The sequence below is a fragment of the Myotis myotis genome, unplaced genomic scaffold (genome assembly GCF_014108235.1).
Source record: "Myotis myotis isolate mMyoMyo1 unplaced genomic scaffold, mMyoMyo1.p scaffold_m19_p_2, whole genome shotgun sequence".
Classification (NCBI taxonomy): domain Eukaryota; kingdom Metazoa; phylum Chordata; class Mammalia; order Chiroptera; family Vespertilionidae; genus Myotis; species Myotis myotis.
The window spans coordinates 58,374,244-58,387,387 of record NW_023416324.1 but is presented as its reverse complement, the minus strand read 5'-3'; positions in this window follow the sequence as shown (position 1 = coordinate 58,387,387).

Genomic DNA, 13,144 nt, shown 5'->3' with positions numbered 1-13,144 from the left:
AAATATTAGAGGAATCTCAGACATATGCCTAAGCAATATCTTCACTGAAAAATATCCTTATTTATGTCTGCTAGTACTCAATGTAAATGTTTCTAATATACATCTAGAAAAATAAAAGTATTATGTCATTAATTATGCACATTTTAAACTTTATTAGATATTTTTAATACATGTGAGAGTGGATATATCAATTTTAACTTATGGTGATTACTGATGTATCCTCCCCCACATTCTTTTCCTGCTGTTTATTGGATTGATCCTGTTTGCGTTACCCCTACTTCACCCTATCTAACTTTAGAAGTTTTAAATTTTATATCTAGAAATTTAGGATTACCTATAGATTTTAACATGTGTGCTTAATTTAATGAAATCTTATTTTTGTGCTAATTTTTTTATAATACAAGAAAGTTAGTTTACTGTAAATCTGCTTTCTCTCATCTTATTTCTTTCCTAACTTAATTCAAATTTTATCTTGTTTTTAGGCACTTTATTGGTGATTTTATGAATTTTTCAGTTAATTCTTATTTAAATATACCAGCATTTCGTAATTTTTTTTATTAATCACTAATTCTTGCATAAACTTTCTTTCTTTCTTATTCAATTACCTCCTACCTAAAGTACATCCTTCAGTAATTCTGTAAGGGATGATGTGTGAATACTTCATTTGAAATTGACACCACTTTTACCTCAGTACTTTAAAGTTATTATCTATAATCTTCATACATTAATTTTTCCTAATGATAATTCTATTCTAATTATTGTTTTTCCATAAGAGATCTTTCTTATTTTTTGATAGATTTTTAAAATGTGTGATATCTTGCAAATTCACTATTATGCATTATGGAACAAAATGTTTTTGACTTTTTAAATTCTGGTTAAAACTTTATGGGCTTCTTTAGTCTAAGAATTCATGATTTTTTTTAACTCTGAAAAGAAAATAGCTCTCTACTATCATGCCTTGAAATTCTGCTTTTTTACCATTATCTCCACTTTCTCTGAAATGCTTATTAACATGCAGAACTTTCTCAATGCATATATCATGTTCAATTTACCTTTTATATTTTGCATCTTTTTTTTCCTCTTTGCATTCTAGGTGATTTTCTCAGATCGATATTTAAATGCTTCAATTCTCTTGTCAGATGCTCTATTGTTTTCTACACTTCCATTGTATTCATTTTTTTATGTAATTCTACTGTTCTAAATTTAATTCTATTCATTTTCACTTTTTCTTGTTGTTGTACTTTATTAAATTGTTCTGTTCCTTTTTAAAGCTGATCTTAAGTTGAGCAAGTGGCATCTGCTGCCTGTTATCAGGAGTAGAAGTCTGAACCGTTTTGACCTTGGTATCAGAGTCAAACACTGGATGGACAATGCCTCACTCATATAGAGAAGAGACAGGCCAAGATCACCTTCCATAGTACATGCCAGCAGGTCCCTCCAGCAGATCCATTCTGGCAGTCAATTCTGGACAATGGGCCTGCACATGTTCCTCTTGCACTACATCAGAAGACCCCCCACTTCTGCTCTGCAGAGGATAGATATGGTCGCAGGTTTGGCCAGCTGCCATATGGCACACATGCTTAAGCAGGACAAAGGAGTCCACACTGAATCTGAATCAGGGAAATATATTCCCATACAGGGCCACAAGCCCAGTACAGCATGTAAGGCTTTTTATCTCTTGGTAAAGAAATGCTCTAGCCCAAGGCCCATTCTTATGGGACCGGTGGGTGTTGAAAATCTGTGCACATGATATGGCTTTCTCAACATCTTGTATTTTCTTTTCCATCTTTTTCATCTTTGATAATTATAAACTGTCTGCACTGTTTTCGGTGGGGAACTCTCCATGTCCCCACTGGTCGCCCATGGAAGTGGGCTTCTTGTGATGTCACCAGAAAGGGAATTGTCTAAGATTTGTATGGTAGAATAGGTGGGATTTACTTGTGTGGAAGTAAATCCCTGAGTTTGCAATGTGCCCTCTCCTTCTGTCTGAGAGTGGAACAAGTCCAGCTGTGCCTTTAGCAGAGTTAAGAGTAAAGCAACTGCCCAGAGTTTCTGTTCCATATTTGCACAGTCCAGTCCAGAATCAGGCTAGCTTAGTTTGTGCTCCCAGCTGTAGTCCATTGCCTGTGAGGTCTGCATGGCCTTGGGCCAAGTGACTTCCAGGGCCACCCACGTGGCTATGGGGTGAACGCAGATGAGAGCAAAGCCAGAAGAACAGGAGAGAGAGAATTCCTTTGTCTGGGGATTTTACCCTTCTAAGATTGTGCGCACCCGCAGTGGCTCTACTCTCTCTACTTATCTTTGTTCCAGGAGACGAACAGGCAAGCAAGTTTCCTATGTCACCCCAACTTCACTGTGCATGTGTCCATCTATCTTCCCCTTGTCCAGTCCCTGCCTCCAGTGAGATGCAGGGAATGGAGTAGCGGTTCCCTCGGGAGCGTAAAGCTGTACATTCCTGGTGAAGCTGCCCCAGATGGCCATGCTTACAATGTCTGGCCCTCCCTTTGTACCTCCTTATTATTAATACATAGATAATTACAACAGTATCACCTATGTTTGTAGGTGACTCTGCCCAGAGCTCAATATTTTTTAATGGTTCCAAATTTGATTTTAATTTATCTTTTTTCTTAAAGCATGCTTTGCTGATTTTAGAGAGAGGAAGGAAGAGGGATAAAGAGAGATAGAAACATCTATGTGAGAGAAACATTGATTGGCTGCTTCCTGCATGCCCCCTACTGGGGATGAAGCCTGCAACCCGGGGGCATGCCACCACTAGGAATCGAACCAACAACCTCTTGGTTCATGGGTCAATGCTAAACCACTGAGCCATACTGGCTGGGCTGATTTTAATTCCTTAACTTCCGGTTTCTTCATCATGCTTGTAGCATAATGTATATCCCACAAATCTGAGCAGAAATTCACTGAATTTTTATATTTTTCTCACCAGGTTCTAGGTGGATTGAAAATTTTCTCACTTCTTCACAGGACTTGTGTCTAGAGCCTGTAGCCTAAATCCATTCTGGAGATGAATGCTAAATCCACAGATTCATCATTATATCAGATTCATTTATCACTGATCCTTTCAGATTCATCCTCCTTTGTTCTTTTTACTTTGAATTTCTTTTTGTCTCTGAAACTTCATATTTTCTTTCATTTAAGTTTAGCTATGCATTTAATCTGTCATTCTTATGTGTTGAGCTTGAACTAAAGCCTTTCTGAGCTAAACTGGCCCACAATATTTTTTACCTTGAATAAATATCTTTAACATTCAGGGATTTGCAACATAGGTTTACAATTGTGAATACATGAAACACAGAGCTTGTTCTTCTATTATTATTTATTTATTATTTATTATACAATTTAATTTTATTATGTAAACCTATTTATTCCTACCCCTGTATGTCAGTGGTAAAATATATTAAACCACCAATTGTGAGCTGATTTTCCATGTACATATATAGCTTTTCTCTTGTAAACAGTGGTGAAAGAGAAGATAATATCTATTTAGAAAAAAAAAATGGCTTGCCATTTGTTCACTTTTTTTTCAAATTGTTTATTTAGAAAAGAAGTCTGGCATCTCATCACCTCAAATTTCTGGTGCTCATCTAGACAGCTGTGCCACCTACCAGCAAAACAGAAATGTTGGTATTCATTAATGTTGATACAGTATTTTCGTCTGGAATGCATTCAACTATTCCCATGTGTATGATTATGGGGAAGAAATCACCAGTACCAGAAATAAATATAAAATGACTGTAAAGTTTATGGAAGAAAAGGAGAGCAGAACAAAAAATTTTGGATAGCAATGTAAGTCACATGTACCAGGCTATTTCAGGGTTAAAATGAATACAAAATAGCGTTTCTCTGAGTTTGCCTTTCATGTATATTGCAGGACTTCTATGTATTTCTCCCAGCTAGTTTGTAGATTTCTTAGGGGTGACTCACATGCACCATTGATGATGTTCTCCTTGATGGCCACATGGTTCCTAGCATTTTCATTGCTTCTCTTTGGGCTTGCTTTGATGCTATCTTCTCATGCTATTGGTGCTGAAATGAACAGTGTGACCGAAGCTGACAAAAGGCACAAGAGTAAGCTAATGAAGAATATGAAAATCTGTCAGGTGCTTGCATTCTTAACTACTATTTTGTTACACATTCTCCAAAATCCTACTGCCTTGGATTCTTAATAATTTGCTGAATTTTAAATAAATTTTTTTGCATTATCCTTTGTGTTTTATTTCAGGCTCTTTCAAGCTAAATCTGAGAGAAAAACAGTAGAATTAATTATCTTTATCTATACTTATCCTAAATATTGGAATTAAAAATTTTACCCTTAAAAATTTCCCAAAGAATAAATTATTTACATCAGAAACTAATGTAAAATAGATTCCCCACTGCACAGAGCATTAAAACCCAGGAATGGCCACAGTTTGGGTTCAATCATGGAACCCTAGAGAAAGATAGTATAAAATATTCTATCTAATATAGTACTTGAGTTAAAAACAGAAGTTGGAATGCACATTAAGAGACCTCTTAACTTTATAGCAAATCATGAAAGACATTTCATACACCTTTTTTTTTCCTTTTGAAGCAATAAAACTATTTTTAATGTCCGTTCTATTTGTCATTTTATATAACAGCTCAATCTATGTGTCAACTATGAAATGGTTTAAATTATTTCTAAGAAAGTAATTGGGAGAACCTAATTTTCCTTCGATGATTTTATATAGGTATAGAAAAATAGAATTTGATTGATACTTTGAAAAATGTTAATTTGAAATGGATTTTGTTATTGACTCTGTTTTTTGCCTTTATCAATAGGTATGTTGTCTAAAGTAATGCAGTTTACTAAGTCAAAAGTATTCCTAGTAATACTGCCCAAAGTATTATTTCTCAAATGTAATTAAAACCAAGTAACAGTTCAAGATTTCTTTTTTTCTGCACTACTCTACAATATAGGTCTAAAAATCCCTGGAGGAAGTTATAAATGCTTCCAACAAACAAAATGAAGAGAAACATTAGTCAGTTTCAAGCCTCATTTACTCAATGATGGGTGCTAACAGTATCATAAATCACTGACTACCTTTTAAGTCATATGATCTTTCATGCCAAGGGCCTTTCAATAATCCTTTTCTTTAACTAACATGGAAATAGTTGGAAAACAAATATTTTTAAGAGAGCATTAAATATGAACAATACATTTGAATAATGAAGAGTTCTAAAACAGAATCCAACACAATTAGAGGCTGCATTTCCTAAATGTCACTTATTAATTATATTTTGTTAAAAGAGAAGCTTTATAAGGAAAAATCTAGATTAGAGAAATGCGTGTTTCATAACCAACATAAAATACATGCTTCAATATCTTAAGAGAGAATTTCAGTATTTCCAGCATGACATACACCTTCATTTTAACTAAACAATGTACTCTTTTTGCATAGCTAATTAACTACATATGCTTCATATCATATCTTAAAGATCTGCCCTATTTAGAATGGGAATAAGAGATTTTAATGGAAGTGTAAGATTATAAGCAAAGGTTTATACTTCAAATCTAAACCATGTAATGAAAGAACATATTTTGAATAGTAAAGCCCTATTTAAATGCCAGATTTGAAATTGTAAATCATATACAATTTATTTAAAGCTTCGATTCACTCATACTTCATTTCAAAATGTTACCTTCTATTATTAATGGGAAATATACAAAAGACAAAGGCATTGCTAAAAGAAAACAATATCTTTGCAAAAATCATAAAAGCTCTAAGCACTTTACATGCTAAATCTATATAAAATACAAAATTATTACATACAAGTACTGTTTAGTGAGTAGCATATATTTGAATACTCTATTGATACTTTTGAAAAATTTAAACAACTGTGAAATTTTGTATCATTTTGTGCCTTGGTATGGATTATGAATGAAAACAATGGATTATGCATTTCAAAAGTTATTAAAAATGCATCAATACATTCATATGTTTTCAGTTTAAAATGAAGAACAAATGTTTCTTCATTTGTTTCTTTTCTATGTAATTTGTGGTTAAATGTTTTCCTCCACTTTAATATTAGATACTCTTTTATTTGTAACTGGGTTTGTATTCCTGAATATATCCTCCAAGTGTGGGGTTTAGAAGTACAGAAAAAGATGAAAATTTGGTTCTTTTGAAGATGTTACCAAAGTAATACCTTTCATAGAAAAAGGAGGTTTTAGTCTTTCTGAATGTCTTTGTCGGAGTCTATTGGAATGAGTTAAATACTCTGGTAGCACTGAATTCCAAGAACAAATGGCTATGCTTTTGTAGGAAATGTTCATTTGTCCTTTTCTTCTGACTTTTTAGGGTGGGATACAAAAAAATGCTATAGAAACTAATCTCTTTGGTCTTAATTGAATGTGGATACATTTTTCCCTTCAGTATAACCAACTTAGTAAATGCACAATCTAAATTATGATTTCTCAAAAGTCATTTCAATACATACTTTTTGAAATTACCATAAAGTAAATAACCATAAAGTTCCTATTAAAAGAGATTTTACATAAAGCTCACTTTAATATAGCAAGCCATTTATAATTTTCTTGATACACTAGAAAATATAACTTGGAATACTAATATTTGATGAAAAACAAAGGCTTTTAGGTGACATTATATTCTCCTTATCTTACCTAATAAAAGAGAAACATGCAAATTGACCATATCTCTGCCACACTCACAAGCCACGGCCACAAGCAACACCCACCTGCCAATCAGGAGCGAGTATGCAAATAAACCCAACCAAGATGGCAGCAGCCACAGAGCTGGAGCAAACAGGAGGCTTAGGTTGCCCCTGGCGATGGAGGAAGCCAAGCTTCCCACCTGCCCTGGTCGGCTGTGGCTCCACTCAAGGCTATAAAGTTTCAATTATAGAAGACAAATAAATCCTAGATACCTGCTTCTAGCCACTGTGGCCTCTGCTCAAGGAGGGACTGGTAGCCTGGGTTTCCTGGGGCCATGGCCAGCTGGCAAACAGCCATCAGCCCCTCACCCAGGTTGGCCACACCCTCATGGGGTGAGGGTCCCCACTGGGGGGCTTGGCCAGCCTGCAAACAGCCATCAGCCCCTCACCCAGGCTGGACAGGCACCCCAGGGGGACCCCCCATCCTGAAGGGGGTGTGGCCAGCTTGAAAACAGCCCTCAGCCAGTCACTCAGGCTGGCCACTCCCCGCCATCAGGGACCCTCACACCATGGGGGTGTGGCCGGCCTGCAAACCACCACAGGCCCCTCGCTCAGGCTGCCCCATTCCTCAAGGGAACCCTCACCCTGATCCAGGACACCCTTCAGGGCAAACCAGCAAGCCCTCACCCGTGCACTAGGCCTCTATCTATACTAATGAAAGGGTAATATGCTAATTAGACTGGGATACCTTCCTGGAGACCTTCCGGACTTTTTTCTGGACAAAGCCATGGTGACGGGGCTGAGGTAGAGGTGGTTAGAGGCCAAGAGGGGAGGGCAGTTGTGGGTGACCAGGCTGGTGGGTGGCGGGGCCATTGGAGGTAAGCAGACCAGCAGGAGGGCCAGTTGGGGGCAAGCAGGCCATCAGTGGGGGTCAGTTGGAGGTGATCAGGACAGCAGGGGGGTCAGTTTGGAGTGAGCAGGCAGCAGGTGGCCAGTTGGGGGTGAGCAGGCCAGTGGGGAGGGAAGGAGGGGATGAGCAGGCCAGCAGTGGGGGAAGTTGGGGGTGATCAGGCTGGCAGGGAGGCATTTGGGAGTAAGCAGGCCGGGGGCAGGGGGCAGTTGGGGGTGAGCAGGCCAGCAGGCAGAGTGGTTAGGGGCAATCAGGCAGGCAGGCAGGTGAGCGGTTAGGAGCCAGCAGTTCCGGATTGCGAGAAGGATGTCTGAGTGCCGGTTTAGGCCTTATCCCTGTAAACCAGCAGTAGGACATCCTTTGAGGGGTCCCAGATTGGAGAGGGTGCAGGCCGGGCTGAGGAACACCCCCTCCCCTGTTCATGAATTTCATGTACCGGGCCACTAGTTAGACTTATAAAATATAATATTGCTAGCAGAATAAGTGTTTAACAACAACATCAATGATCAAATTAATTCAAAGTTTTAATGAAAGAAATAATAGTTGTTTTATAGTCAATATTCAACTATTGGTAAATACCCCAGAAATATAAATAAATAAGATTTTTCTAAAAATCCAATGAAAGGAAATTGTTTTTGCTACATTCCTACTAATATAAAGTCAACAAGTTAGAAAATTGAGGTTGAATATGTCATTTTTACCCTTTGGTTATCAATATCAACATCATCATCATCCAAAAGAAAAGCAATTTCTTTTATAAAATGTATTTAGTTATTATGTATAAGAGAAATAAATATTCAAGTACCTTGAAAAGTAGAGAATTTGGAATTCAGATTTCTGCTCTGTCTCTGGAGCTATTTGAATCAGTTGGGCAATCTACTTAAATTTCTTCATTTTACTTTGGGTAAGATGGTTAAACCACTGCCTAGTATGCAATGAGCAATTAATAAGTGTCATCTATCATTATTACTTTTACTATTATAAATAATAATATCTTTTGTTTTCAAAATTGTTCTATAAGAAAGATACTATGATTATCCTCTTTTTATATATAAAGAAACTGTTTTAAAAATTATCTTAGGTGATATATCTAGAAAGAAATAATGCAGAATATAAATATAGGCAGTCAGTAGACTCCAGATAACACACTACCTAGATGTAAAATAATGCTAAGCTTTCTCACAGTGGACTGTAAGCTCACTCAAGATAGGATTCATGTATGAAAAGTAGTTTATTGTCAATAAATATCAGTTGATTAAACAACTTACAAAGTATACTGTGTGCTTAAATATACAAGTATATCTGATTAAAATAAAGAGACAGGTTTGGTTAAAACAAGATTAAACCAACTTACTCAAAGAATTTATCAAACAAATCAGATTAAAATATATTTTGAAAAAAATAAATGGCCCTGGTTTGAATTTTACAACATATTAAGGCAAAATTCTTGTACATCTTATTGCATATCCTTTTACAGTAAGATATTCTATATCACTTGACTTGAAATTCTATACATAATAGTCCTTTGGGGAGTTTATTTTCCCACAGTAAGATATAAATGCCTATATTTCCATTATACAAATTTTCATTTTTTTATATTCAAATAAATGATTTAATAACAAAGATTCACCTAGTCCATGGTCTATTTATGCTAAATCTATGTAACATTATAATCATTATTACAATAGCAGCAATTATGACAATTAATACCTGCATTAGTTTCCTACTGCCTCTGTATTTGAAGATAATCTCAAAATTAAGTAACACTTAGCTCTCAACCCTATCCCTAGTTGCTCCTAACATATTTTCATCTTGTTAAATATGTTAGGTTTGATTCACCAGCCTTGAATTTTTTTAAATTTCATGGCCCTGAATTCAGTCTGCTACCTTATTTTGGTTTGGCTTTTATCCTAACTCTTGCTTGGAATTTACATCTAAGGGGGCATGATAAGAATTCCTTGCTCCAAGCATTATTTCCCAGAAACCTAAACCTTTTTTTAGTCTTCAGATAACCTTTTAAGGGTAGGAGTAATTTTGATGGAAATTCAGTGAAATGTTAATCTTCATATTCCAGAAAATGCACAGTGGTGATGGTGTCATTTTCTACCTACTGAAAATTTCAATGTTCATTCTCCATTCAGACAGTATTTAATTATTACCTAAGATAAGTAGAATGTGGCCAACTTAGACTTAAGATAAAAATGTACCTTTCAAATGCAAATCAGATAAAAATTATTACCACCCATTTATATTTTAGAAGTGGGTTTAGTTTAACCTAAGGAATAAAAGTCATGTCAGGAACCAGCTTGTTGAACTATAGTCTATCATGCTCCATGAGTCAGTGTATGTATACACTATACAAATATAAATTTAATCAATACATTCTAAACATGTAATCTATATTGATTTTCATAGCTTTTTATGTCACTGTGGGAGAATTGGGAGCACTATTTTCTGATGCAGCTTTGATGCATGTCCTTAGCTAAATATAATGATCTAAATTACACACTTACCATAATAGCTTTGTTTCATTCATGGTGTTAAATCACCAGGCAGCTCTTGAGGGGCAGAAAATAAATACAAGCTCTTAGATTCATAATGAATTTATTTTGATATAAAAATAAAATAATCGTTAATCAACTAATATGTTGTTCCCCATGATACGTGTTAGAATTAGAAACAGTTAAGACCAAAATGAGTGATCTAGGTAGAGAATGTTGATTAATATGATAAGAACATATTGCAACTTCTTTTCTATTGTTCAAAATTATATTTACTTTAGATTTGAGAATTCAGTGCTATAAATTGCCTGTGATATCTGAAAAACTTATTAAATAAGGAGGAAATTTGATCTAAGGAAAGCATTAACCTCTCTTGCATATCCTGCTAATCCAAAAATAAAATGACTGAGAAAGGGTTTAAGCAATAAGGTCAGATTTTGAAGCACTCTTTTATTTATCTGCTATCTATCTCTATATATAAAAGCCTAAGTGACTGTTACGACCTAACGACTGGAACCACCGGCCAGCCAGTCGCTATGATGTGCACTGACCACCAGGGGGCAAACACTCATCTTAGGATCTGCCTGGTTAGTGCGCTCCCACAGCCAACTTCCCATAGGCAGCCAACCTCCTCCAGTTTTCTCCCCCCAGCCGGCAAACCCCTCCCACGGTCCATCCCCCCATCCCTCCGGCCCCACCTGACAGGCCCCATTTGGTAGCCATCAGCCCTGGCAGCCAGCAGCCCTGGCATCTGGCTGCCAATCAGGACTGGGCAAGATGGCCCCAATAGGCTCTGATCACAGGCTAGGCCTAGGGACCCCACCCATGTACGAATTTCCTGCACCGGGCCTCTAGTTTAAAAATATCTATGTATAAAAGATGCAAGAAAGCTTTTAGTCTTAACAGCGTCTCTTTCTCATGAACAGCTAAACCTTAAGGGACCATTCCATTTTTGGGCAGTATCTTCTTTTGAGATCTTCCAAACACATCAAGAGTAAAAAGGCTGATCTGTTCCTACCCTAAATCTTTTGTTAAAATACAAATATCAGCACCTTTAGACATAACTACATTAAAACATTTTTTTCTGAATAAAGTATTTTTAATTGGATACTTTTATTTTCTGAGTACAGCTAACTGTCGCCCTGCCTTACAGATACTGTGCTTATATAACTATCATAAAGCTCTCTGTTCTCTTCCTAATACCTGGCTTACTGTGTTTTATTATAGCAGTCAATTAGCTCTAGTCACTAGCTGCTTTATATATGGGAGCCTAGAGCAGAATGAGAGAGAAAAAGTAATTATTTTCTGTAAAAAGGAAAAACAACACATTACACTAAAATTATTTGTTTTATGTCTTTTTTCCTCCCTGGACTATAAGACTCTTGATAACCATATTATTTATTTTTTTGAAGCTTTGTCTCCAGTGGATAGCATAGAGCATGGCATACAACAGTTGGCATATTAAATGCTATTTCAACAAGCCTAACAACCACAGATCATAAAAATATTGTTTAAAAGTGGTGGGAAAGTTTTATATGAAGAAGAAAAACCTAAGGTTTTTCATTATTTTCTTTAAATGTTTTAAGTTTATTTATCAACATCATAATATTATCATCATCGTTAACTCTAAGAAGCTGATACAAATTTCTATTTTATAGATGAGGAAACTGAGGTTTAGGGATTATATATTTTTCCCAAGTTTATAAAATTAGCAAGTAGCTGCTGATGGGCCTGAAATACGTAGTCATGCATCACCTAACAACAAGTATATGGTCTGAGAAAGACATCATAGAGAGGACTTACACAAATGTAGATGGTATAGCCCAGTGGTCGGCAAACTGCAGCTCGCAAGCCACATGCAGCTCTTTGGCCCCTTGAGTGTGGCCACGAAGCTTCAGTCGCACTGTATGTGTGCGCCCGCACATGGTATTTTGTGGAAGAGCCACACTCAAGGGGCTGCAGTTTGCCGACCACTGGTATAGCCCATTAGACACCTACGCTCTGCAGTGATGGCGAACCTATGACACGCATGTCAGAGGTGACACGCGAACTCATTTTTTTGGTTGATTTTTCTTTGTTAAATGGCATTTAAATATATAAAATAAATATCAAAAATATAAGTCTTTGTTTTACTATGGTTGCAAATATCAAAAAATTTCTTTATGTGACACAGCACCAGAGTTAAGTTAGGGTTTTTCAAAATGCTGGCACACCGAGTTCAAAAGGTTCGCCATCACTGCTATAGGGTATAGCCTTCTGAACCCAGGCTACAAATCTGTACAACATTGCTGGGGTCCAACCCCAGCAGGTCCAGGGGTCCCCAAAGGTGTAGACGGAGTCGGCGAAGAAGGAAGGACACGGAGACAGTGTTCAGTTGATCAGCAGCCTAGCCAGGATCTCTAGCCAGGATCTCCAGCCAAGTTCTGGTCTGGATCTCCAGAGAGGTTCTGCTGTTTATTGTCTTGTTACATCCGTATTTATCCCAGTTGATTTTAATCCTGTCAATTTCTATTACAAAGGTTAGGGCGTTTCTTATCTCCATTCCAGGGAGTAAAGATTATGTAGCTTAAGCATGATTGTTTGTAGTTAAAGTGATTAATTTAACTACCCGCCTGGCACTTAGTTAAGGAGTTTCATCCCCTCCCTGACTTCAGGGAAAAATTCCTACCTGGGGAAACAACCTTTCTTGGAGAGGTGACCTTGGTTAAAACACACAGCGCTAAGGGGAGCAAACATATTAAGAACAGTATGCTATATACGCCAGGTCCCTTGAAACATATGCTGTGCAGATGTTTCTTTCCTGCAGCGACTGTGTCAAGCAGCAAGGATGGACCGGCTTCCGGCACAACATGTTACTGTACTGAACACTGTAGACAATTGTAACACAATGATAAATATTTGTGTATATAAACATAGAAAAGGTACATAAAAATATAGTATAAAACATTTGAAAATGGCATACCTATATTGGGCACTTACTCTAAATGGAGTTTGCAGAACTGGAAGTTGTTCTGGGTAAATCAGTAAGTGGTGAGTGAATGTGAAGGCCTAAAGGCATTATTGTAAACTACTGTAGATT